Source organism: Schistocerca cancellata, chromosome 3 (genome assembly GCF_023864275.1).
Source record: "Schistocerca cancellata isolate TAMUIC-IGC-003103 chromosome 3, iqSchCanc2.1, whole genome shotgun sequence".
Taxonomy (NCBI): domain Eukaryota; kingdom Metazoa; phylum Arthropoda; class Insecta; order Orthoptera; family Acrididae; genus Schistocerca; species Schistocerca cancellata.
This window is the reverse complement of record NC_064628.1, coordinates 383,535,627-383,562,841: the sequence shown is the minus strand read 5'-3', so window position 1 is coordinate 383,562,841 and position 27,215 is coordinate 383,535,627.

Sequence of the window (27,215 nt, the reverse complement as noted above, 5' to 3'; positions counted from 1 at the left end):
TCTTGTCACTGTTCTTTGGACCTTCTCAATCTCTTTAATGAGACCAAACTGGTAAGGGTCCCATACAGACGAACAATACTCTAAGAATGGATGAACTAACGTATTGTAATCTATTTCCTTTGTTGAAGGACTACATCGCTTCAGGATTCTACCAATAAACGGCAATCTAGAGTGACTTACAATTTGGCACTCAACCCCCCACCCTCCCCCTTAATCTCCTCTACGAATCACTACCTTACAATGCTGTGCTCCAGACGTACATTCTCAGAAATTTCATCCTTGAATTAAGCTTATGTTTGATATTAGGAGATTTTGTTTGGTCCAGAATGCGTTCTTTGTTCTTACTAGTCTGCTGTTAATGTTCTCTTGCTTTGTCAATCATCTGTTATTTTGCTTCTGAGGCAGCAGAACTCCTTAACTTCCTCTATTGTATAATCAGCAATTTTGGCGTTAAGTTTACCCCTGATCTCATTTCTGCTACTCCTCGTCAATTCTGCCCTTCTTTGGTTTACACTCAGTTCACATCCTGTGTTCATTAATAGGACCTGTAATTCTTCATATTCACTGGGGATAACAATGTCATCAGCCAATCTTATCACTGATACCCTTTTGTGGTGAATTTTAATCCCAATCTTGAACTCTTCTATCATATCCATCCTTGCTTTTTCAACATACATATCAAACAGTAAGAGAAAAAGGCTACATCACTATCTTACATGTTCTGGTACATATTGTATATTACCATCTTTCCCTATAGCTTGCATTTATTTACCTTAGAATTTCAAACATCGTGCACCATTTTACATTGTGAAACACTTTTTCTAGGTTGACAGATCCTATGGCATTTTGTTGATGTTTCTGAAGTCATGTTCCAATATCACTCATATCAGACCTGTGTCTCTTGTGCCTTGTGTCGCTTGTGTCGCCTCTTTAACACACGCTGTAATAACATTAGAGATGATCGAACGCTCGTTACTCCCCAAATACCTCCTCTTCTTCGTATTCTGCACATTTTCTTGCAATGCAGGGTGAACATCAATCACTTCCGGATACCGAAGTTTATCAGTGAGTATACAAGGTTAACTGATTGACACTGGCAACTAAAACCCCATGAACAGAAACGATGTATCACTACACGCCGGTGTATACCCCTAGACAGGTAACGGAAAACTGATTTTGGGTGCCCCTGTAAGCCTGTGGCAGTGTTCTTTCGGAAAAGGCCACTTCCCCCACCAAAAGCGCTGCTTGCTCTTGAGTTTACAGACAGACTATAGCACTCTGTGATCCAGTTTGTAGAGCTAAGAAAAGGAACTTTTTCTTGGATACCGTGGCATACTGGAATGGAGTAAAATGTCCTAGCAAATGGTAGCATGCATACTAGAAGAGTGGCCAAATTTATGGGCCCTACATGCATTTTTCCTTGACATAAATTAAGACAATAGTGACTGGAAAATTATATTGGAGGTGAGAGTAAATTGGCTCAATATCATCCACTCTGCAGAGAAGCAGCTTTGTGGCTTGTAAAGTACAATACTATTCAATGATAAAGATTGTTTGTGAGTGAAAAATCACTGGCTGGAAATAAAGAATTATAAACTAAGGTGAGTAAAGGCAACAAATATTGCTCAGCCATTGGAAATCTTTTTATGGCTTTTTATGTGGAAAAAATTAGGCTTTGTGCATGACACTGATCAGTGATGTGGATTTCTCTTCTAAAAAGCCCCGTAGTGTGTGTGTGTTTAGATGTGCCATCATTTGTGCAACATATTTTATTATATGTTTATAGTCTGACTAGAGATATTTTCTGTTGCTCTACATTCCATTTTAGTGTGAAAAAGATTTTAACATTTTTTGTGTTGCCTACTTATGACCCAAATTATGGGGAAAAAGATTTTAACATTTATCAGGATAGCTCAGTCAACCTGCCATGTATATCTAATTTATTGCTTCAGCCATTTTATTGTATAACAATAATTATTTTTTAGATTTATTATTAAGAGGTGCTTTTGTATGTTTCATGTCTTTTTCCATTCCCAAAACTTCTCCGAGGTTCTGACTTTTGGCTCCCTCTGTTTATCAGTTTCGATCCTCTACTGTTTCTTGGATTTTTTTATGATCTTCTGTTACTCTCTTATAATTTTTTTTTTATATATGATTTTGTTCATCATGGTTAGTCTTGATTCCTTCAAATATTTTGTAATTTCTTTCATCCATATCATTGTGGTAGTTACGCATATCTTAGTGTAAGCCCAGATTTTTCCAGTCAGTTTGTTGTTGATCATCATGTAAATACTTCTAGCAAACATCAGATGTCTTTTTCTTTTTTCATGTGGCAGGTCTTTGGTCTGTGTGTAAGCTGTTCTTTCAAATGTTGCCTTCTTTGTGCCCAATATTTGTGTTAGTATTTTCCTCTGTCCTTTGTGTCTCCTCATTGATTGTTTCTTGTTGTGACTGATATTTTTATGTGTGTATTGCTCTGACCTTGCCATATTCTGTAATACCCGAGCTTTGTTCTGATGAATTACAACTTCCTGTAAATGTGCTATATGAGCTTCCTACGCTAGATATATTTTCTTAAACATATTATTGATTGCATCTTCATCATGTCCATTTGACTGTACCCACTCTCTCACATATTTGCATTGTAAAATTTCTTAATTATTCTGTGCTTTATATTCCAATATGCCATTCAATTGATGAATTGTGTATTTTCAGAGGAAATGCTTTTGAGGCATCAACTTTCCCTGGTCTTCTGTTTAGCAAAGGAATATCTTAATTATACACTGATAAATTAAAATATTCTATGCATTTAAATATAAGAGCACAAACCCTGGCCCTTGTAACAGATGCTTCCCTCCCATTCCAACCCCCCACCCCCCTCCCGACCCCTTCCCCATCCATCCTTCTTATATGTAAATTGGCTGATCTAGTGAATAATAAATCTCTCATATCTTAGGGGCTGTTGCTATTGGGTAACTCGTGTCATATTAGCATTGCACTACTGATTCACAAAAAGGTGTTACGAATAATGTGCAAGGTTGGTCCAAGGGAACACTGCCGTTGTTTATTCGTTAAGATCATAATACTGACATTGATAAATATTTATATCCATGCATCATTGATGTATGCTAAAAACAACATGAGAGTTTTAAAACTAGAGAGAATATACATGTCACGACACCAGAAACAAAAAGAGTATTGGCATTCATAGACATAGGCTGACAAAAACAGGCAGCTCTCACAAAGTGAACTACTTGAAATTATTTAATGGACTGCCACATTCTGCACTCAATACACATGTCAATAATTTAAAAAGCAAGTTGATTAACTGGTTAACAGGCAACCCATTCTACAGTTTAAGAGACTTCTTGAATGCTTGTAGTGTGGAAATTGAATTTTAAGACTATGATTGTTATTCTGTATAACAGGTTAATGAAAGATCAATAATTTGTACATGTAATATGAACATTAATTAATATAGTGATTGTTGTTCTATCATGTCATCAATGTAAAGCCTGCCCCACTGTATGTGGTTTATGGCAAATAAAGAATTTGAATCCGTTTCCTATATGGTGAAGGAACATATAAATTTGTAAAGATTATTATTTTCAAACACTGGAAAATCCAGGATGGAACATAACAATATTATGAAAAGAGATGCCATATCGTAGACAGGCACAACTAAAAGGGTCTCTCTCTCTCTCTCTCTCTCTCTCTCTCTCTCTCTCTCTAAGCATGTGCGACCACAGTCTCTGGCTGCTGAGGCCAGACTGTGAGCAGCAGTGCAGCACAAGAGAGGCAGCTAAGTGGCAGGAGTGAAAAGGCTGGGGCAGGGAGCAGGGTAGGGGTGGGGGATGGTAAAGCGTTGCTTGTGGGAGGGTACAGGAACAAGATGGAGAGAGAGTAGGGCAGCTAGGTCCGGAGTCCGTATATCTCCACACCACTACCACTCCCTACATCCCTACCTCCTACATTCTTCCTAAAGTCCTTAAACCCAACCACCCAGGACACCACATTGTGGCCAGTTACTGTGCCCCCACTGAGAGAATCTCCGCTTTCATAGACCAGTGCCATACCCTCAACCTACACTCCTATATAAAAGATACCAACCACTTCCTCCACCAACTCTCCTCTGTTCTTGTTCCTGTACCACATTTTGCCATGCTTGTCACTGTTGTTGTACTAACATCCCTGATGACCATGGCCTTACTACTATTGAACACTACCTTTCTGGATCCCTGACAGATTCCAAACCTACAACCTCCTTCCTAATCACTTTGTCCAATGATATCCTCACCCACAATTATTTCTCCTTTGAGGGCATTACCCACAAACAAATCTGAGGTACAGTTATGGACACCTGCATGGCACTGTCCTATGCCAACATAATATGGGCCAGTTCCGCACTGTCGCCTGATAAACAAAGTAAGAGCCTACGGAATATCAGACCAGCAGTGTGGCTGGATTGAAGAATTTTTAGCAAACAGAACACAGCATGTTGTTATCAATGGAAAGACATCTACAGACGTTAGAGTAACCTCTGGCGTGCCACAGGGGAGTGTTATGGGACCATTACTTTTCACAATATACACTCCTGGAAATGGAAAAACGAACACATTGACACCGGTGCGTCAGACCCACCATACTTGCTCCGGACACTGCGAGAGGGCTGTGCAAGCAATGATCACACGCACGGCACAGCGGACACACCAGGAACCGCGGTGTTGGCCGTTGAATGGCGCTAGCTGCGCAGCATTTGTGCACCGCCGCCGTCAGTGTCAGCCAGTTTGCCGTGGCATACGGAGCTCCATCGCAGTCTTTAACACTGGTAGCATGCCGCGACAGCGTGGACGTGAACCGTATGTGCAGTTGACGGACTTTGAGCGAGGGCGTATAGTGGGCATGCGGGAGGCCGGGTGGACGTACCGCCGAATTGCTCAACACGTGGGGTGTGAGGTCTCCACAGTACATCGATGTTGTCGCCAGTGGTCGGCGGAAGGTGCACGTGCCCATCGACCTGGGACCGGACCGCAGCGACGCACGGATGCACGCCAAGACCGTAGGATCCTACGCAGTGCCGTAGGGGACCACACCGCCACTTCCCAGCAAATTAGGGACACTGTTGCTCCTGGGGTATCGGTGAGGACCATTCGCAACCGTCTCCATGAAGCTGGGCTACGGTCCCGCACACCGTTAGGCCGTCTTCCGCTCACGCCCCAACATCATGCAGCCCGCCTCCAGTGGTGTCACGACAGGCGTGAATGGAGGGACGAATGGAGATGTGTCGTCTTCAGCGATGAGAGTCACTTCTGCCTTGGTGCCAATGATGGTCGTATGCATGTTTGGCGCCGTGCAGGTGAGCGCCACAATCAGGATTGCATACGACCGAGGCACACAGCGCCAACACCCGGCATCATGGTGTGGGGAGCGATCTCCTACACTGGCCGTACACCACTGGTGATCATTGAGGGGACACTGAATAGTGCACGGTACATCCAAACCGTCATCGAACCCATCGTTCTACCATTCCTAGACCGGCAAGGGAACTTGCTGTTCCAACAGGACAATGCACGTCCGCATGTATCCCGTGCCACCCAACGTGCTCTAGAAGGTGTAAGTCAACTACCCTGACCAGCAAGATCTCCGGATCTGTCCCCCATTGAGCATGTTTGGGACTGGATGAAGCGTCGTCTCACGCGGTCTGCACGTCCAGCACGAACGCTGGTCCAACTGAGGCGCCAGGTGGAAATGGCATGGCAAGCCGTTCCACAGGACTACATCCAGCATCTCTACGATCATCTCCATGGGAGAATAGCAGCCTGCATTGCTGCGAAAGGTGGATATACACTGTACTAGTGCCGACATTGTGCATGCTCTGTTGCCTGTGTCTATGTGCCTGTGGTTCTGTCAGTGTGATCATGTGATGTATCTGACCCCAGGAATGTGTCAATAAAGTTTCCCCTTCCTGGGACAATGAATTCACGGTGTTCTTATTTCAATTTCCAGGAGTGTATATAAATGACCTAGTAGATAGTGTCGGAAGTTCCATCCAGCTTTTCGCGGATGATGCTGTAGTATACAGAGAAGTTGCAGGATTAGAAAATTGTAGCAAAATGCAGGAAGATCTGCAGCGGATAGGCACTTGGTGCAGGGAGTGGCAACTGACCCTTAACATAGACAAATGTAATGTATTACGAATACATAGAAAGAAGGATCCTTTATTGTATGATTACATTATAGCAGAACAAACACTGCTAGCAGTTACTTCTGTAAAATATCTGGAAGTATGCGTGCAGAATGATTTGAAGTGGAATGATCATATAAAATTAATTGTTGGTAAGGCGGGTACCAGGTTGAGATTCATTGGGAGAGTTCTTAGAAAATGTAGTCCATCAACAAAGGAGGTGGCTTACAAAACACTCGTTCGACCTATACTTGAGTATTGCTCATCAGTGTGGGATCCGTACCAGTCGGGTTGACAGAAGAGATAGAGAAGATCCAAAGAAGAGCAGCACATTTCGTCACAGGGTTATTTGGTAACTGTGATAGCGTTACGGAGATGTTTAGGAAACTCAAGTGGCAGACTCTGCAAGAGAGGCGCTCTGCATCGCGGTGTAGCTTGCTCGCCAGGTTTCGAGAGGGTGTGTTTCTGGATGAAGTATTGAATATATTGCTTCCCCCCTACTTATACCTCCCGAGATCACGAATGTAAAATTAGAGAGATTCGAGCGCGCACGGAGGCTTTCAAACAGTCGTTCTTCCCGCGAACCATATGCGACTGGAACTGAAAAGGGAGGTAATGACAGTGGCACACACAGTGCCCTCCACCACACACCGTTGGGTGGCTTTCGGAGTGTAAATGTAGATGTAGATGTAGAGGAATCCTTCCTAAACACCCAGAATCAAGTGTGAGGACACCCTATCCACATTCCTCCATAACCTCAACACTTTCTCCCACTTCACTTCTCCTGGTGCTACTCAACCCAACAAGCCACCTTCCTCGATCTCAGAGATGGGTACTACAGTATCTCAGTGCATATCAGACCTAACAACCAGCAGCAATACCTCCACTTCGACAGCTGCTACCCATTCCACACCAAGAAGTCCCTTCAGTACAGCGAAGCCACCTGTGGCTATCGCGCATCTGCAGTGATGAGCGGTCCCCCTGGAAACGTGTCGAGGGTCTCACTGAGGCCTTCACAGAGCATAATTACCACCCCAACCTTGTATAAAATCAGATCTCCCATGCCTTATGTCTCCAGCCACCCACCACCTCTCAAAGTCCCACCTTCTGGCCACAGAGTCAGTAACATCCAGGACTTGAGCAACTGAATCACATTCTCCGCCAGTGTTTCAACTACCTCTCACTGTGCCCTGTAATGAGTAATATCCTACCCACTATCCTTCCCACTCCTCCCACAGTGGTATTCCGCCAGCCACTGAACACATAATATCCGCATCCATCCCTACACATCCTCTGCTTCTAACCTCTTACCTCGTAGCTCATATCCTTGTTATAGTCCTAGATGCATCCTCTCACCACCACTACCACCACCACCACCACCACCTACTCCAATCCAGTCACAAGCATCAGCTATTCCATCTAAGGCATGGCTCCCTGTGAAATCACTCTTAATCTGCAAGTAAGCTGCAACGACTTTGCTGCATTCTGCAAGGGCATGACAACCAACAAGCTGTCTGTCCACTTGAATGGCCACTGGAAAATGTGCCTAAGGAACACCTGGACCACCCCATTGCTGAGCACACTGCCCAACATGATGCTCCTGATTTCAGTGATTGCTTCACAGCCTGTGCCATCTGGATCCTTCCCACCAAAGCAATCTTTTCCGAAATGCACAGGTGGGAATGCTCCCTGTAATATATCCTACATTCCCATAATCTGCTGGCTTCAATGTCCTTATCCATCTTGGCCTTTCCCTGTTCCAATTTCAATCCTTGCCCTCCATCCAACCACCCGACTGCACCTAGCTGCCCTACCCTCTCCCCACCTCATCCCTGTATGCTCCCATAAGCAGCACTTTACTGTTACCCACTCATACTCTGTTCTCCCTCCTGCTCCCCACCACAGTCTCCTACTTACCCCCACCACCCAGTTGCCTCTCTCTTCATTTGCTGCTGCTTGCAGTCTGGCCTCAGCAGCCAAACGAATGTGGAATGTGGAATGAGATTTTCACTCTGCAGCGGAGTGTGCGCTGATATGAAACTTCCTGGCAGATTAAAACTGTGTGCCCGACCGAGACTCGAACTCGGGACCTTTGCCTTAGAGCACTTGCCCGCGAAAGGCAAAGGTCCCGAGTTCGAGTCTAGGTCGGGCACACAGTTTTAATCTGCCAGGAAGTTTGATATGGTCTTGTGTGTGTGTGTTTGAGTTGTGCTGACCACTGCAACTTACTTCCACTTGAACCTGTGTAGTGTCCCTTTTGCAATATTCACCCTTATCAAGGTGAAACATAAATAAAATCGACAGTATGTGACTCAAAATTAATTGCAAACATTGATTTATCATTGATTTAACTGTAAAAATATACAATATATATATCGATAAATGCAAAAAAGACATTATTTTTATTGTATGAGATTATAATGTGATTATCTTTGTTAGAGTATAAAATACAATGTAATGCCCATTCTTCTGTCTAGTCTGTTTTGTTCTGTTCGTTCTGGTGTGAGCTGGAATAAGGTACTCAAGCTATTGTGCTGTGCTAGCATTTGTTTCTGTCATAACGTAATTGCAAATATTTAATGGTGTAAACTGTGTCCTAGTAAGAATATATTAGTATAAAGTGATCTCCGTGTGTTATTTCAAGAACCTACGCCACATTTATCTTATGAAAAGAATATTTAATGAAAATTATTTAGCATGTTTCCAGCTGCTGCGGAGCGAGTAACAGTAATCTCTGACTGTTAACAATTAGCCACCATTACGCGGTACATTCAAAAATATTTTTTCACAGCACAATGTCTGATAGCCGGAGCGGAAGAAATTATGTAAAAATGTTCAGTGAGATTAATTGAAGTAATCAAGTTAAATAATTTTATTAAAACTTTTCTATTTTCTGTGATAGTAATAATTCCAGAGCTGAGTAATACTATGCTATTGCATTTACAGTAATTTGCAGGGAGCCTGGCGCTCGATAAAACCAGATATAATACGTAATTGGCAACCTACGAAATTCATTATTTTGCTAATTATATCTCTTTTGTATTTTCAAACAAATTTACTAGGAGAGTGTTTCCTCTAAATAAATAGCATATACATTATATTTCTTTTAAGAGATATAGTAAATAGCGCCCTGTTACGCGGGGCCCAAAGAGATAAAATATTTTTTTTGGGGTTTCTATGTATGTAATTGTTAACATGTATTGTATGTATTCTAATGTCTATCAAATTCCATTTCATGTATAAACTTGAACGAGGAAAGCGGAGAAGAACTGTATAGACCCTGAGAGGACAAGATAGCAAAAAGAAAAGAAAAGAAAAAAGAAATCATGGTAAGGATCACTATGCATAAAAGCTTGCTACATAGGCCCGTATCATCAAAGTATAGTGTCATAGATGGTACATGGTGCACAGTGTTGTAGATATTAATAGTGTGTGATTTTGGAAACAATAAGCAGTTTGACTTGTGAACTTAGTGCGCATTTGTAGTTAAGAACAATTTTGTAGTTAGCCCAGTGAAAGTTATCCTAGTCAATCAGATAAGAGAACAAAACGAAGAAAGAGAGAGATTGAGGGAAGAGAGGAATCAACAGCTAGTCAATCAGATAAGGCAACAAAACGAAGAAAGAGAGAGATTGAGGGAAGAGAGGAATCACCAGCTAGTCAATCAGATAAGGGAACAAAATGAAGAAAGAGAAAAGGTCTTAATAGAAAGCATAGGTACAATGTTCGAAAAGATACATTCAGAAATGACAGAAATAAAGAAAGCCCAAGCCGAACTGCCGAACATTGTAAGCAACATAGCACAAGATGTGCAAACGCTTCAGACGGCACACACAGTCATCCGGGACGAAGTAGGACAGCTTGCAAACCGAATGGACAATTTAGAGATGACACAAAAAGAAACCATAGAAACGCATTTAAATGATCAAGCCCAGAAAGTAGAAAAAGAGTTCCATGACTGGCTCACTGAAAAAGAAAGCCAGATCACAGAACGTGTAGAAAGCAAAATACAGTCTGCTCTGCAAAAATTAACTAATGGAGCAGCTGTATGTGAACAACCTACAGTAGACACGCTACCACTCGCAGGTGAAAAAAGCAAAGCGAGATACAAATTGCCAGTACCGCTGTGGCAGCGAGAAATGACACATAAAATTGCCGAACTCGAGTTTGCACATTTGCAAATGCTTAACAACTGTGGCACGCATGTTAGGAACGTGTACGGTAATGAGAATATTACGTACAGTTCATTCCAACAAAAAAGCGATTTGGAAAGAGTAAACACACAATTTACAGGAAGCATTTCTATTCATAACTTCGTGGGGGCAGCTTCTACTTCCACAAGCAATGACATTGATGAAAGCTTAATAAAACACAGACAATTCCAAGTATTTAACGCGGAAAAGAAGACAGTGCGTCCGGTAATCTTCATAAAAGGATTCCGAAATGTATTACCGAGTGCCTGGAATAAACGCCAAAAATTCAGTTCATAATCGCACATATACAAGGTGACACTGCCTTATGGGCAAATGAAGTCATAGAAAATTGCCATAGCCTGGCACAATTTGAAAAATCTTTTCTAGACAGATACTGGTCTAAGGCTATTCAAGAACGCCTGAGGACTGAAGTATACAGCTCGCAAATGTACAATCACAAACAGGATACACTCCGTAAATATTTTGAAAAATATATCAACAAAACTAGATATTGGGATGACCCCATGTCAGCCCGTGATGTGATCAGAATCTTAAAATTACGATTGCCCGGTCATATACGAGACAAATTAATAAATGTACCCGAAAATGACCTGGAACGGTACTTGTCTGTGCTGGACGAAATCGATCTCTCCCAGGAAGAAAGTACTATAAATATGGACCGGGAAAACAGTAATGGTTCACCACGCAAGTTTAAAAATGGCAACAACAATTCCAATTTTGGAAGCATGGAAAGGAAGACCAATCCGCAGAACAAAACAGGAAGAACGGAAACGGTCAACCATCTTACAATCAAAAACGTAGGTGGGAAGATAGAGGACATCCCGGCTACAGTAACAGTAATAATAGTTACAATAACAAACGTAGAAGTGAAGGTCAATGGCCACAACAAAGCAGTAGTGCCAACAACCGCACTTACCCGGTGCAGTGGATGCAAACTTCTATGCCACCACCTCCACCTCCTAACGGTAACCAGTACCAGTGTGACAATAGGAATTCTATGCAGAATACTAATGCAATACCACAAACATGGACAGACTCGAATAGCAGTGTAAGGATAGTAGAAATGCCCACGGACGGAAACCACCATAGTTCAAGACCGTCAAACGAACAACGGCCACAATAAGCTCCCAATTGATGGTCGGCGAAAAAATAGGGGGCACTCCTAGAAACAATACACAAGATAATGTATTATTACTGAGGTACCAAGATGGAAACAGTACACAACATGATTTACTTATGGAATCAAACCAATGTAACAAAAAAGAAATAACTGAAGTACAAACCATCATAAAAGCTAGAATTAATGAATTGCCAGTAGAAATATACATAGATACAGGTGCCACTACTAATGTTATGAGCTATGATATACTCAAAACCTTGAGCCAAAACCGCAACTTACCGACATTTCCTGTACAAAACTGCTGTGTCATTGGAGCCATGGGAGCACAAGCACAGAAAGTTCAGTATCAGGTGCTGGTAGATTTATGCCTGGGAGAAGATAACGTAAAATGTATCTTTCTCGTAGTCAAAGGATTGAGAGTAACCTGCATCCTGGGGGGAGGTTTCCTGAGCGAGAAAAAAGCAAAAATTGATTTCTCCCGCGGGAAGATCTCCCTACTGAATGAAAATAAGCAGATTGTACTGGATTTAACACGAACAGTAAGTACACCCGGTAAAGATTGCCCGAGCGTACGAGTAAAAAGTGAAGAGATGCCCATATTTCAATTAAGCAGCAATTTAAGGGGCCAGGGAGAATATTATTCGGACATAGCTCACAACGAAACGCTTCGCTGGACCGAAACCCTTAACAACAAAGCACAAGAATCACGTTATCTAACTGAATCCCAACAAAAAAGTTGATATGACAAGTCAATAAAACGGACAGTCCCATATCAGATAAACGACTTAGTTTTGATAAGAAACCACCCTAAGTCGTCACTCATAACAAAGAAGAACAAGAAATGGCAAATGCTGTATAATGGACCTTTTAAAATTATACAAGTACCGCACGGTTGTAGCTACCTTATAGCTGATGTGATGAGCGGGAAGATCAAAGGATTGTATCCCTATAAGGGCTTAAAGAAATTTGTGGTACCTGACAATAGGACATGAATGGTTTACCGTATTTTTATGTAATATGTAGGTTTTGCACAGACTTTTGTTTGTGCTTAGTATATAAGATGTTTTGTCTTTATGTCAAGGAATGATTTACACATCAGCCTTCAAAAATGAGTAAAAAGAAGCTAAAGGACCATCAGTCCAATGATAGTATTTGTTTAGAAACATAATCAGTAAGTGTAAGATGTTTTTCAGTGGTTATCAGAGTTAGTAACTATAAATTTTATTATGCTGTGTGATAAATGTTTATTTAAAGAATGCACTAAATATTCTAATCTGTCACATGAAAAATGAACAGAAAGGTGTATGCAAAAGACTGTGCACATACCATGTAACATCTGTGATGCTGTGCTTTGACCTTAAAAGAGAAAGTATAAGCATCTAGCCACAATATTTGAGATTAAATGAGAGCTCCACTTTAGAGCCTATTTTTGACAGTTGCAAACCTTTTATAGGATACGCGATTACGCTAACAGCTTATGGAGCTAGCACATGCGCAGCGGTCCTAATCCCCAAATGAATATACCCTATGACAAATTTATTAATGCTTAAATATAAAAATATTGCAAGTCAGGCCAGAATCTATTGCATGTATGATGTAACACTTAATTGTATGTAATAACAGAACAAAAATGCTTTTGATCTGTGAAATTTCATTGTAACATATTGTGTAAACGAACAGACATCTGTGTCACTATGTGATATAAAAAGAAACCCAGTAATCATGTAATACAATTGTATCAAAGTCATGCTGTAAGCAATACTAACAGGAACTATAATAGTGTATTGGTATTCGCAGAGGAAGTGTGAACTTTGAGAACTTTATTAGTGATCAACTTGGACAGTGAACACTTATGTGCTGTACAACTGAAAAAATGCGAGGTACAAACATTAACAAAACATATCTGTGTGCAGTAACCGAAAACACAAAACTGTGATCAGTGTGTGTTCGAAACTGTACAGACAACATTTTTAGTTTGGACACTACCTCCTGTGCACCAACAATTAATATGATGTCACGGACCACGTAGTAGGACGTTACTGCAACGGCAACTACGGTGGAACGCCGTCAAACAAAAATAGTGAAACATAAATATTCCATACGAAGTGATGACAACAGGGATGTGCTGTGCTTACTTCAGCATCATATCTCCTGCATCATTCAGCACCAGTACGTGCAAACGAACATGAAAATACCAAGTAACTGAGCCTGTGCCTCGACGATGCAATAATGTTGACTAATCAATTCTTACCCACAGCCATAACATCTTACAAAATCCGTTCTATAACATATGTGCATTTGTTTCATGATTTGCACGAGTCAACATCCTCTCCCGTGCTGAAAATCTTAACGAGCGGTGCGCAACAATGCAGACGCTCCACGCAGACAAAATAACGTCGTTCCGTACTCCACATCCTGACCGCCGCCTACGGACAAGAAAGAAGACAACAGTTTCCAGCCGACGCTCCATGGCAACGGGCACGAGGCATCGCGGTAGCGACATACAGCGTCAACCACACCACACGACTAGAAATGCGCCAACAGGAATATAAAAAAAAAACACAAAATATTACCAACACATTATAAAAAATTTGATGAACACTTTCATATAAAGACTATATGTTTGTCTCTTTTTCAAAAAATTTTATATTTGATGTAAATACTTGTAGTACCAAAACATGTAGAACCAACTTATGTAAGTAACACAGGGTTAAATCTATCAGCTCTGCCGAGGTTTTTCTGGGGTTTCCCTACGGCCCTCGTCCAAATGGAAGAGCTTGTTATATTGTAACTGTCCCCAGCCATGTTATGTAAAAAGACTCAAAATGAATATGTACCCATGAACTAATACATGGTCAAGTGAACTGAAAGTGACCAACGAACGAAAGAAAAGTGACACTCGTGGTCTACAAGGACCAAACATTAAGTAGTGTGTTCCTTGTAGCCCAGGGGGCCGTGTAGTGTCCCTTTTGCAATATTCACCCTTATCAAGGTGAAACATAATTAAAATCGACAGTATGTGACTCAAAATTAATTGCAAACATTGATTTATCATTGATTTAACTGTAAAAATATACAATATATATATCGATAAATGCAGAAAAGACATTATTTTTATTGTATGAGATTATAATGTGATTATCTTTGTTAGAGTATAAAATACAATGCAATGCTCATTCTTCTGTCTAGTCTGTTTTGTTCTGTTCGTTCTGGTGTGAGCTGGAATAAGGTACTCAAGCTATTGTGCTGCGCTAGCATTTGTTTCTGTCGTAACGTAATTGCAAATATTTAATGGTGTAAACTGTGTCCTAGTAAGAATATATTAGTATAAAGTGATCTCCGTGTGTTATTTCAAGAACCTACGCCACATTTATCTTATGAAAAGAATATTTAATGAAAATTATTTAGCATGTTTCCAGCTGCTGCGGAGCGAGTAACAGTAATCTCTGACTGTTAACAATTAGCCGCCATTACGCGGTACATTCAAAAATATTTTTTCACAGCACAATGTCTGATAGCCGGAGCGGAAGAAATTATGTAAAAATGTTCAGTGAGATTAATTGAAGTAATCCAGTTAAATAATTTTATTAAAACTTGTCTATTTTCTGTGATAGTAATAATTCCAGAGCTGAGTAATACTACGCTATTGCATTTACAGTAATTTGCAGGGAGCCTGGCGCTCGATAAAACCAGATATAATACGTAATTGGCAACCTACGAAATTCATTATTTTGCTTATTATATCTCTTTTGTATTTTCAAACAAATTTACTAGGAGAGTGTTTCCTCTAAATAAATAGCATGTACATTATATTTCTTTTAAGAGATATAATACCTGCTTTCTGCGTTCAAGCCTTGTTCTGTCTTGTATACTACAGCATCATCCGCAAAAAGCCACATGGAACTTCCGACACTATCTACTAGGCCATTTATATATACTGTGAAAAGCAATGGTCCCATAACACTCCCCTGTGGTACACCAGAGGTTACTTTAACATCTGTAGACATCTCTCCATTGAGAACAACGTGCTGTGTTCTGTTTGCTAAAAACTCTTCAATCCAGCCACATAGCTGGTCTGATACTCCGTAGGCTCTTACTTTGCTTATCAGGCGACAGTGCGGAACTGTATCGAACACCTTCCGGAAGTCGAGGAAAATGGCATCTACCTGGAAGCCTGTATCTAATATTTTCTGGGTCTTGAACAAATAAAGCGAGTTGGGTCTCACACGATCGCTGTTTCCGGAATCCATGTTGACTCTTACAGAGTAGATTCTGGGTTTCCAGAAATGACATGATACATGAGCAATAAACATGTTCTAAAATTATACAACAGATCGATATCAGAGATATAGTCCTATAGTTTTGCGAATCTGCTCGACGACCCTTCTTGAAAACTGGGACTACCTGTGCTCTTTTCCAATCATTTGGCAACTTCCGTTCCTTTAGAGACTTGCGGTACACCGCTGTTAGAAGGAGGGGCAAGTTCTTTTGTGTACTCTGTGTAAAATCGAACTGGTATCCTGTCAGGTCCAGTGGACTTTCCTCTGTTGAGTGATTTCAGTTGCTTTTCTATTCCTTTGACACTTATTTCGATGTCAGCCATTTTCTCGTTCGTGTGAGGATTTAGAGAAGGAACTGCAGTGCGGTCTTCCTCTGTGAAACAGCTTTGGAAAAAGGTGTTTAGTATTTCAGCTTTATGTGTGTCATCCTCTGTTTCAATGCCATCATCATCCCAGAGTGTTTGGATATGCTGTTTCGATCCACTTACTGATTTAACGTAAGACCAGAACTTCCTAGGATTTTCTGTCAAGTCGGTACATAGAATTTTACTTTCGAATTCACTGAACGCTTCACACATAGCCCTCCTTACGTGAACTTTGACATCGTTTAGCTTCTGTTTGTCTGAGAGGTTTTGGCTGCATTTAACCTTGCAGTGAAGCTCTTTTTGCTTTTGCAGTAGTTTCCTAACTTTATTGTTGAACCACGGTGGGTTTTTCCCGTCCCTCACAGTTTTACTCGGCACGTACCTGTCTAAAACACATTTTATGATTGCCTTGACCTTTTTCCATAAACACTCAACATTGTCAGTGTCAGAACAGAAATTTTTGATTTGATCTGTTAGGTAGTCTGAAATCTGCCTTCTATTACTCTTGCTAAACAGATAAACCTTCCTCCCTTTTTTTATATTCCTATTTACTTCCATATTCAGGGATGCTGATCAGTCTGGCCTGCTAACGGAAGACAGCAAAACGAAAGCTGAAATTTTAAATATAGCATTTGAGAAATCTTTCGTGCGGGAGTATCGTACAAACATACCGCCATTTGAGTCTCTTTCAGATTCCCGTATGGAGGACATAGTGATGGACATCCCTGGAGCTGTGAAGCAACTGAATGGGTTGAAAATAAATAAATCGCCAGGTCCTGATGGGATTCCAATTCGGTTTTACAGAGAGTACTCTACTGCATTGGCTCCTTACTTAGCTTGCATTTATCGTGAATTGGTTTCCCAGTATGTGAGTGGCTCGAAGGCTTCTTATGTAATAGAATCCAGTACGTTGTCCTCGATGGTGAGTGTTCATCGGAGGTGAGGGTATCATCTGGAGTGCCCCAGGGAAGTGTAGGTCTACTGTTGTTTTCTATCTAAATAAATGATCTTTTGGATAGGGTGGATAGCAATGTGCGACTGTTTGTTGATGATGCTATGGTGTACGAGAAGGTGTCATCGTTGAGTGACTGTAGGAGGATACGAGATGACTTGGACAGTATTTGTGATTGGTGTAAAGAATGGCAGCTAACTCGAAATATATATAAATGTAAATTAATGCAGATGAATAGGAAAAACAATCCCGTAATGTTTGAATACTCCATTAGTAGTGTAGCACTTGACACAGTCACATCGATTAAATATTTGGACATAACATTGCAGAGCGATATGAAGTGGGACAAGCATGTAATGGCAGTTGTGGGGAAGGCGGATAGTCATCTTCCGTTCATTGGTAGAATTTTGGGAAGGTGTAATTTATCTGTGAAGGAGACCACTTATAAAACACTAATACGACCTATTCTTGAGTACTGCTTGAGCGTTTGGGATCCCTATCAGGTCAGATTGAGGGAGGACATAGAAGCAATTCAGATGCGGGCTGCTAGATTTGTTACTGGTAGGTTTGATCATCACACGAGTGTTACAGAAATGCTTCAGGAACTCAGGTGGGAGTCTCTGGAGGAAAGGAGGCGTTCTTTTCATGAATCACTACTGAGGAAATTTAGAGAACCAGCATTTGAGGCTGACTGCAGTACAATTTTACTGCTGCCAACTTATATTTCACGGAAAGACCACAAAGATAAGATTAGAGAGATTAGAGCTCGTACAGAGGCATATAGGCAGTCATTTTTCCCTCGTTCTGTTTGGGAGTGGAACAGGGAGAGAAGATGCTAGTTGTGGTATGAGGTACCCTCCGCCATGCACCGTATGGTGGATTGCGGAGTATGTATGTAGATGTAGATGTAGATGTAGATGTAGAGTTCACAAAGCATCTCTGTAATATTTGCATGTTGATCAAACATCCTGGTAACAAATCTAGGAGCTTGCCTCTGAACTGGTTCAGTGTCTTCTATTAACCTGTTCTGGTGGGGATCCCAAACACTCAGGTAGTTCTCAATAATGGTTTGCAGTAGTGTTGTATAAGTGGTCTCTGTTACAGATGAACTATACTTTGCTAAAATTCTTCCAGTTAACCGAAGTCGACCACACACCTTGCTTACTACTGCCCTTGTGTGCTCATTCCATTTCATATCATTTTGCAACATTACACATCGACGTTTAATTGACATGTCTGTGTCAAGCAGTACACTACTAATGCTGTATTTGAACATTATGGGCTTGTTCTTAGTACTCATTTGCATTAACTGACATTTTTCTCCATTTAGTGCAAGCTGCCATTCATCATATCAACTAGAAATTTTGTCTAAGTCATCTTGTATCCTCCTGTAGTCATCTCATTGCCTGCTTGACAAACTCAGTAAAGAAAAAAGGGAAAAAGATAATCATAGCTGCTGACTTCAATATTAATATCATAGTTGAAAGCAATCTTCTTTTCTTCTTTTGCTTGTGCCTTTTTCCTGCAGATTTTGCAGGCTCAGCATGTTACAACACATTTGGGATATTTAAGTTAAAGGGGTGGCCGGATGCCCTTCCTGCTGCCACCCCATACCCCCGGGAAGGAATCAGTGTACTCCAGTTGTTTGCGCCTAGTGTAAACCATGGAATAGTGTGAACGAATTTCAAATGTCTTTGAGTCGTGTAGCTGAGGCAGGATGTGGGGACCAGCCCAGTATTCACCTAGTGGGATGTGGAAAACTGCCTAAAAACTACATCCAGGCTAGCTGGCACAACGGCTCACATTATTAATCTGCCGGGCGGATTTGATCTGGGGTCGGCGCGCCTACCCAAATCCAGGAAACAGCACATTAGTGCTCTCGGCTAACCTGGCGGATAGTTGAAAGCAATGACGTGTCCAAATTCACTGACTTAATAGAAAAAATTTTGGCTTCAAAATAAACTTCATGCAACCCGCTAGAGTAAATGCATAGTGAGCTACCTGTATTGATAATATTCTAACAAATCATGTATTTGTAGTTGTGTATAAATTTGCATAGATTTAGGAATCTCTGACCACTGTGCACTACTCATTGAACTACCAAAAATTAAGAAAGAAAACTTCATGTAACAAAAGAAATATGAAAAGGAATTTCGATGAAAAAAACATCAGTTACATTTGGAAAAAAGTAAAGATAGGTTGAATGGCTGAGTGATAATAAGTTTGACAAATTTTTAAGTAGTGTCCTTGAAATATTTAATGAAACTTTTCCACTTAGAACCACATGCAACGAAATGACCAATAAATTTAAATGTATAACCCAGGGTATAAAAATTTCTAGTGCCAGGAAGAGGAAACTCTACAGTGAACTGAAATATAATAAAAACAGATGTTGTGCTAGGTATGTTTGTCATTGTAAAGCTATATTTAAAAAAGCTGTGAAGGCAGCCAAACAAATGGCAAACAAGAAATTCATTGTACAACAAAAAATGAAACAAAAGCAGTGTGATCTGTTGTGAAATCAGAGCTAGATGTTAGGGTTAGTAGTAATGAAATATCTAGTTTAAAGTAGATGATATCTTTATTGTAAACCCAGCTCAAATATCAGAGTGTTTAAATGAAATCTTCGTAAATGTGGCAAAATAAAATGTTGATGTAGCAGAGTATCAGAGTAAAGTAAATCCCTTTGGAATCCACCAAGAAGCTGAGTATCATGTTGTTATGGTCTGCAGTCCAGACTGGTTTGATGCAGCTCTCCATGCCACACTATCCTGTGCAAGCTTCTTCATCTCCAAGTAACTACTGCACCCTACATCCTTCTGAATCTGCTAAGTGTATTCATCTCTTGGTCTTCCTCTACGATTTTTACCCTACACACTGCCCTCCAATACTAACTTGGTGATCTCTTGATGTCTCAGAACATGTCCTACCAACTGATCCCTTCTTCTAATCAAGTTGTGTCACAAATTCCTCTTCTTCCCAATTCTATTCAGTACCTCAGCATTAGTTACGTGATCTGAGTATCTTACGGATTTTTAAAAATGTCACAGCAAAGGATGTAGATAATGTTATATCATCATTAGAAAATTAAAATTGTGATGGGATATCCACTAAACTGATGAAAACAGTGTATGGCATAATAGCACCTCCCATAACTAAAACAGTCAACCAACTTTCGAAAACAGATGCTTTCCTGATTGATGTTTTGAAGTATGCCAAAGTCAGACCTCTGTTCAAGAAAGAGTCAAGGTAAGATATGGGAAACTGTCGGCCTATTTCTATTCTTCCAGTCCTGTCAAAAGTGTTAGAGAAAGTAACTGCAAACCAGATCAAAAACTTTATTGTAAAAACATGATACTATTGTAAGTAACCGATCTGAATTTCATTCAACCAGGAAAAAAAACAGTTTGGATGCTGTGAATAACTTTTAGAAATGATAGGCAAATCATTTGAGTCTGTGAACCATGACTTGCTTATCTACGAATTTGACAAGTATGAAATTAATGACAGTGCTCTAAATGGGCTAACATCATACTTAAACAACAGAAAACAAATGGTAACTATCACCTCAGATGCAGTGAATTGTTATTCTAAATGGAATACAGTATCAAAATATGTGCCTCAAGGCTCCATTTTGGGGCCAATCCTGTGCCCATTCTATGTACATGACTTACCCATAAATATACATTCCCCGTTATTCTGTTTGCAGACGATACTTCTGTTTCAATTGAAGAAGATTATGTAGAAAAAATTCTGAGCTCCATTGTAAGCACACTGGATAACTTAGAAGACTGGATCCATTTAATGGATTGAAACTTAACATCGCAAAAACCCATATGGTACATTTCTAAACCAAGCATCCAAAATGTGTGTAACTTAAAATACAACATAACAATCAACCTTTGAAGAACTTGACACGGTAAAATTCCTGGGACTAAATGTGGACAAGAACTTTAGCTGGAATACACATATTGACTTCCTATCAAATAAGCTAAGCAGTTTTGCATATGCAATACAAGAACTAGCAAATTTCACTGACTTGAGTAAATGGAAAATTGCTTATGTTAGTTAATTTGAATCTGTTATTAGATGTGGAATAATTTTTTGAGGAAGTTCAAGTAGTGTATCTCGAATACTGAAACTGCAAAAAAAATTATCCGATACGTGTATACTGCAAAACAAACAGTCTTGCCACCCATTATTTCAGAAACTACAAATCCTAACTGTTCCCTCCATATGCATTTATGAAATTATAATCTTCCTACACAGCAGACAAAAATTATTTGAGGAGACTCATTTTAACCATACATATAACACAAGAAATAAAAATAATTTTATGCTGCCCACACACCAGTTGAAATTATATGCATGGACTCCACAGTATGGGAGTGACAATATATAACAAGTTAACAGGCAAAAACACATTTAATATGAAGCCAGAAACTTTAAAAATGAGGCTACAGCGTATTCTGTGGGAGAAATGCTTCTATTCGATAGAAGAATTCATAGAGGATGAAATGATAATCTGAGCAAGGGGTAATTAAGTGTTAGATTTTATTCTATGTATATAACAAAACTGTATTCTGACTGTGATGATTTGTTAACATCAAATGTCTTTGTTTATGGTGAAATTTTATCACAATTTTTCATGTCTCCTGTATCTGAATCAAGTGATTTAGATTACGTATGTTATGAGACAAATAAACCACGATTCACAAACCACTCAATGATGACACCTTCCGATACATCACAGCAACATCTGAAAATGGCCACGGGTTGCTGCTCATCCAGTCTGTCAGATCATCTAAGTATATAGATAATAAGAGCTTTACTATCACACTTCCCTGGGACACTCCTTCTGACAATACCCTTGTATCTGATGAACCACTGAGGACTAGATACTGGATTCTATTACTTAAGAAGTCTTCAAGGCACTCACATATTGGGGAAACTATTCAGCATCCTTGTACCTTCATTAACAGCTTGCAGTGGGACACCATGTCAAATGCTTTCTGCAAATGTAGGAATATGGAATCTGCTTGTTGCCCTTCTCACATTGTTCACAGGATATCATGTGAAATAATTTCAGAAATGATTTTGTAACACTCATGAATTTATAAGCCACTTGCCACCAGTTCATGATGGGACATTATTATTATTTTTTCTTTTCTTTCTCAGATGTTATGTCTGGTTAAAAATGGAAACTGACGCAGATCTTGATCAAGCGTGACTTCCTTTTAACTGTACGGTATATGTTACATTGCATTTAGGAACTTTCAGGTAATTGAACAAGTATCAATAATTACAGATTTCTGTAGTTGTATATATAAGTTTGGATGTAGCTGTATTGCATTGATGTACTGGTGGATAATGTGTGGTATGACTCCTGTAGTTGATAGTATAATCGGTATAATGTCAACTTTATCCTGATGCCACATGTCCTTGACTTCCTCAGCCAGTTGGATGTATTTTTCAATTTTTTCTCCTGTTTTCTTCTGTATATTTATTGTATTGGGTATGGATATTTCAATTAGTTGTGTTATTATTATTATTATTATTATTATTATTATGAGTGTATGGACCTTGTTGGATCACGCATTACATTTATGATTCACCTTTCTAATAGCCCATATAACTTTCATTCTTTTGCTGTGTGCTTTCTTCCTTTCTTCTGACCACTTGAACCCTGATCTTTTAGGGACTTCATTCTCTGGCTTTAATACCCATCTATTAATCTTCTGACAGTAAAGTTTCATGTCCAGTATGTCCAATGTTTCTATCTGTGACTTTTCCAAGTCGTATGTGACTTCTTCTGTCCATGGAATGTACTTCAGTTTTGCAGTGTATGTCAAAATCTTGTGGGTTAGCCTTGAAGATGAGAGTCTATGAATGTGTCCATAGAATTTCAGCCTTTGTTTCCTGATATATACAGCAAGGTTGGACAGTTCTTCTGTTGCTTTGCGAAATTTGAGTCTATACCCCTCTTCTGTTTTATCTGGTCCCAGCATTTTCCTCATGACCTTTCTTTCCTCCTTCAAGATGCTCTCCAGATCACCTTTTCTATTAAGTACCAAGGTTTTGCTCGCATACAGCACTTCAGGTTTAATCACTGTATTATAATGTTTGATCTTTGTATGAATGGCCATACATTTCTTGTTGTAGATTTCATGCATTCTCCCATATGCTCGTTTGAGCTTTTGTAACCAAACTTTCTGTGCTTCCTTTTCCAACCCTGTTGGTTCTATGATCTCTGAAGTGTGGAACTCATTTGATCTGCCCGTATTTTGTGTTCAGTTCCTGAATGTCAAATTTAGTGCAAATGAACTTGGTCTTCTCAAATTTGTAGTCCAGTTTTCTCAGCGCATTCCATGAGCACTTCAATCAGTTTGATCACTGTATTTTCGCAGCTAAACAACTGACCTTGATTTCATCATTCTTTCGTCTGACTTGAATGGGTTTCCAGTGGTCCTGGGTTTTCAGTTCTTTCTCCCATTCTTGGATGACTTTATCCAGAACAAGGCTGAAGAGCAGTGGTGACAATCCATCACCTTGTCACACACCGGTCTTTATCTCAAAGGGCTCTGACAATTCACCCATGAATTTCACTTTTGACTTCCAGCCTGTGAGTGTTTCCTTGATGAGTCTCAACGTCTTTAGATACTCATCCAGTATGTATGAATTTCAACAACCTCTAATGAGACAGTGTTATGAGATGGGAGACATTCTAAGTGCATTAGTGTCAAATATGCTCGTCAGAAAAGCAATGTGCTAGCTTTCATTTCCAAAATGGCCAAAAATTTTGTATAATGATGCACATGCTATTACTTTTAAAATTTGAATCATTGTGGTAATTTTTATGAGAATTCTGCTTAATCACACAGATGGTGGTGAATGTGTCTTTCAGACCACACATATCCTTATTAGAGACATTTGCCAACTGTCATTTGTACTCATGTCCAGTTGCATTAGAGGCAGACATTGTGTTGGAGAGAAAGTTTCTTTATCATGCTGAGTGGAATAATTCAACATATTGTGTCCATGAGATGTCATCAGATTATGTACTGATCATTTTCATTACAATCAAGCACAGGATGGGCAACAAGCACAGTATCAGCACATTTGATCATCGCAAAATTGTTGTTGCCCAACACATTGGACACACTGCGTATACTTTTTCTTCAGTATATCTGTTTTACGACAGATATTAACTAAATGTGCTGTATGTTTTTCTGTCCTTTCTTAATTTGCTGGTAACTTCACCCATTTTTGTCATCTCAGCAATCCAAGTCTTCTTCTTCCTCTCCCATATATATGTTTGAGTTCTGTGTTTGCTCCTTCGAGATGTTCCACATCATAACATTTATTGTGAATATGATTGAACAAGTAACTAACTAACCAGCCCTTGCTTCCCTGCTGTCTTTCCTTCTATGATCTTTGTTGCAGGCAGTCTCTGTGCAATATCTGTTCCAACAAAAAAAAATTCATATTCAGTTTTCTTTTGTCGCCTGTTCTGTGAAGTACTTTTAACTCTTTGCATTTTTCTCCACAACCACATTTTCGCCTCTTTCTTTTGGAATGTTTGCAGTTAGCTCATTCCTTCCAGTTACTCCAAAAGTGTTTGACAAAGCTGCCTAAGATAGAATCCTGAACCGTTTTTCCAAGCAGAACTTGTTAACAGCCTCTCAGTTTAACTATTGCAAAAGATTCTTTCCATATAAGCCCATGCTAGACCTCACAAATGAAGTTCTGGTAGTCGGACAAGAAAAATTATCCTGCTGGTATATTTTGTTGGCTTGCCAAAGCCTGTGATTGTAAATTCCCTGTAACAAGCTAAATCTTATGGCATTAATGAGATTTCTCTTGTGTTAGTGGACCCTTACCTACATATCAGAAAGCAGATGGGCCTCACTGACAGTCACACACATAAAAATTAACTTCAGAATGGGTAAACATGAGTATACACAAGGATGAGAACTAGGTTCACTCATGTTTGTAAGCTACATAAATGGTCTTATAAAAGCTTTGAAGCACAATTCAAAAGCTCTCAGTGTATGACTGTCTAAACTCAACTCTAACAGACACATCTTGGATGATAGTTAAACAAGCATACATCTGGTTTACAACGAACAGTTTGCCTTAATGTCACAAGGACACAAAGTATGCAATTTCAAACAACTAAAAAACACCACTAGATTAATAGTCACACACCAAATGAAATGTAGCACAAAAAATTGCTTCAAGTCCCATTCAATAACAACATCAATTGCAGACAGCAAATAGATGAACTAATGAAAAAACCACAATTCAGGCTTTTCTTCTCTTAGTAGTAGTCCAAGCTGAACTAAAAATGGTCATGAATACCTTTATATATTTTCACTTCTTGTTGTGCTGAGTTATCTTCTGGAGCAGTATGACTGAAATACATAAAATATTTATTCAACAGAAGTGGACAGTAAGAATATTTTGCATAATATAAAATTGTGCATCTTGCAAAGATCTCCTTACGAATCTTGGATTTCTTAAATTCACATCTGAACACAGTTACTCTTTAATGGTTTTCGCTGGTGAAAGTAAAAACTAGTTATCTAGTGAACTGTGATTATATAAACATAATATGACACAAGAAATGATTTTTATGTAGCCTCTGCATCCTTGTCTAGGGTTCAGAATGACTTTATGTGCATTATTGTAGTCAACAAGTTCACAAGTAAAATAAAGTGAGATATTGAGAAACATTGCTAGTTCAATAGGAATTTTAAAATATACATTATTACCCACTTCTTTAAATTATGGAGTACAATTAATGAATGAATGACATTCCAGTTAATCTTACACTCCTGACAAAAGGAAGTTCTTTTACACATAGTTAGTCTACTTGTTATTGGAAGCTGTCTTCATTTATTGTCACCAGACTACCTGAAGGATTTTACTTTTTATGCAGTCTTTCTTTCCAGTGATATTTTGACAGAAGCTTCATGTTCACAGATTATAATCACTTTGTTCTGTCCCATATTTAACCTGATTCTGTACTTCTCCACCTACACTATCCTTTCCATCATATGCTATAGTTTGAGCTTTGTGCATGCTCACATTGATACCTTTGCTTGTTGAACACTTTTGGTTTTGTTATCTAGTTGCAGTTTCTTTGGCATCTGGGTAGTGGCTTCCTTACATGCCTCAAGTGGCATTTATTTTTTCACTTTCATTTTATTATCTTCCTGTAAATCATTTACATGCTGTAGGAATTTTCACAACAAAGTTATCATACTAGTACAAGTAATACAGACATAATAATGGAATATCACTTTCAAGGCATTTTTTAAAAGTACAAATTTAGACATATAAATTAAAATTTTTGGCAATAAATTTACACATAATCAAAGTACTCATCTACATCATAGAAAGTTTTGCTTAAAAGGTAATTTTTAAGCTAAGTCTTAAATTTTACTTCATCTATTATTTCCTTCATGTACACTGGCAAAGCATTGTAAAGTTTTATTCCAAAATAACTTACATGCTTTTGGCTTTTTGTTGTCCTTACCCTTTCTACATACAAATTCTTACGAGTTCTAGTATTATAATTATGGCAGTCCTCATTTGTACGTAGATTTTTCATATGTGCTCTTGTACACAGAATGCTTTTAAAAATATACAGTGATGGTATTGTGAGTATTTGCAGTTCTTTGAAAAGGGGTGTACAAAGAGTTCTTGGAGAGTTGTGTGTTATGATTTGCATAGCTCTTTTTTGAAATTTGAAGATATCTGTTAAGCTTGATTTAGTTTTACCCCAGAACACTATGCCATAAGACACGATGGACTGAAAGTAAGCAAAATACACTAGTCTAGTACAGTCTGTGCTGCATACTCTAGATAATATCCTCAATGCAAAACATGCCAAATTGAGCCTCTGGGATAAGTACTTGAGATGGTCTTTCCAGCTTAAGTTTTGATCAATGTGCATGCCCAAAAACTTTGTGGATTGTACACTCTCTATCTTCTTATCCATTAGTTTTAACTGGAGGTCCATATCTTGAGTTGCTTTGCCATACTGTATATAATTTGTTTTATTTAGATTAAGTGTTAACTCATTAGCATTAAAC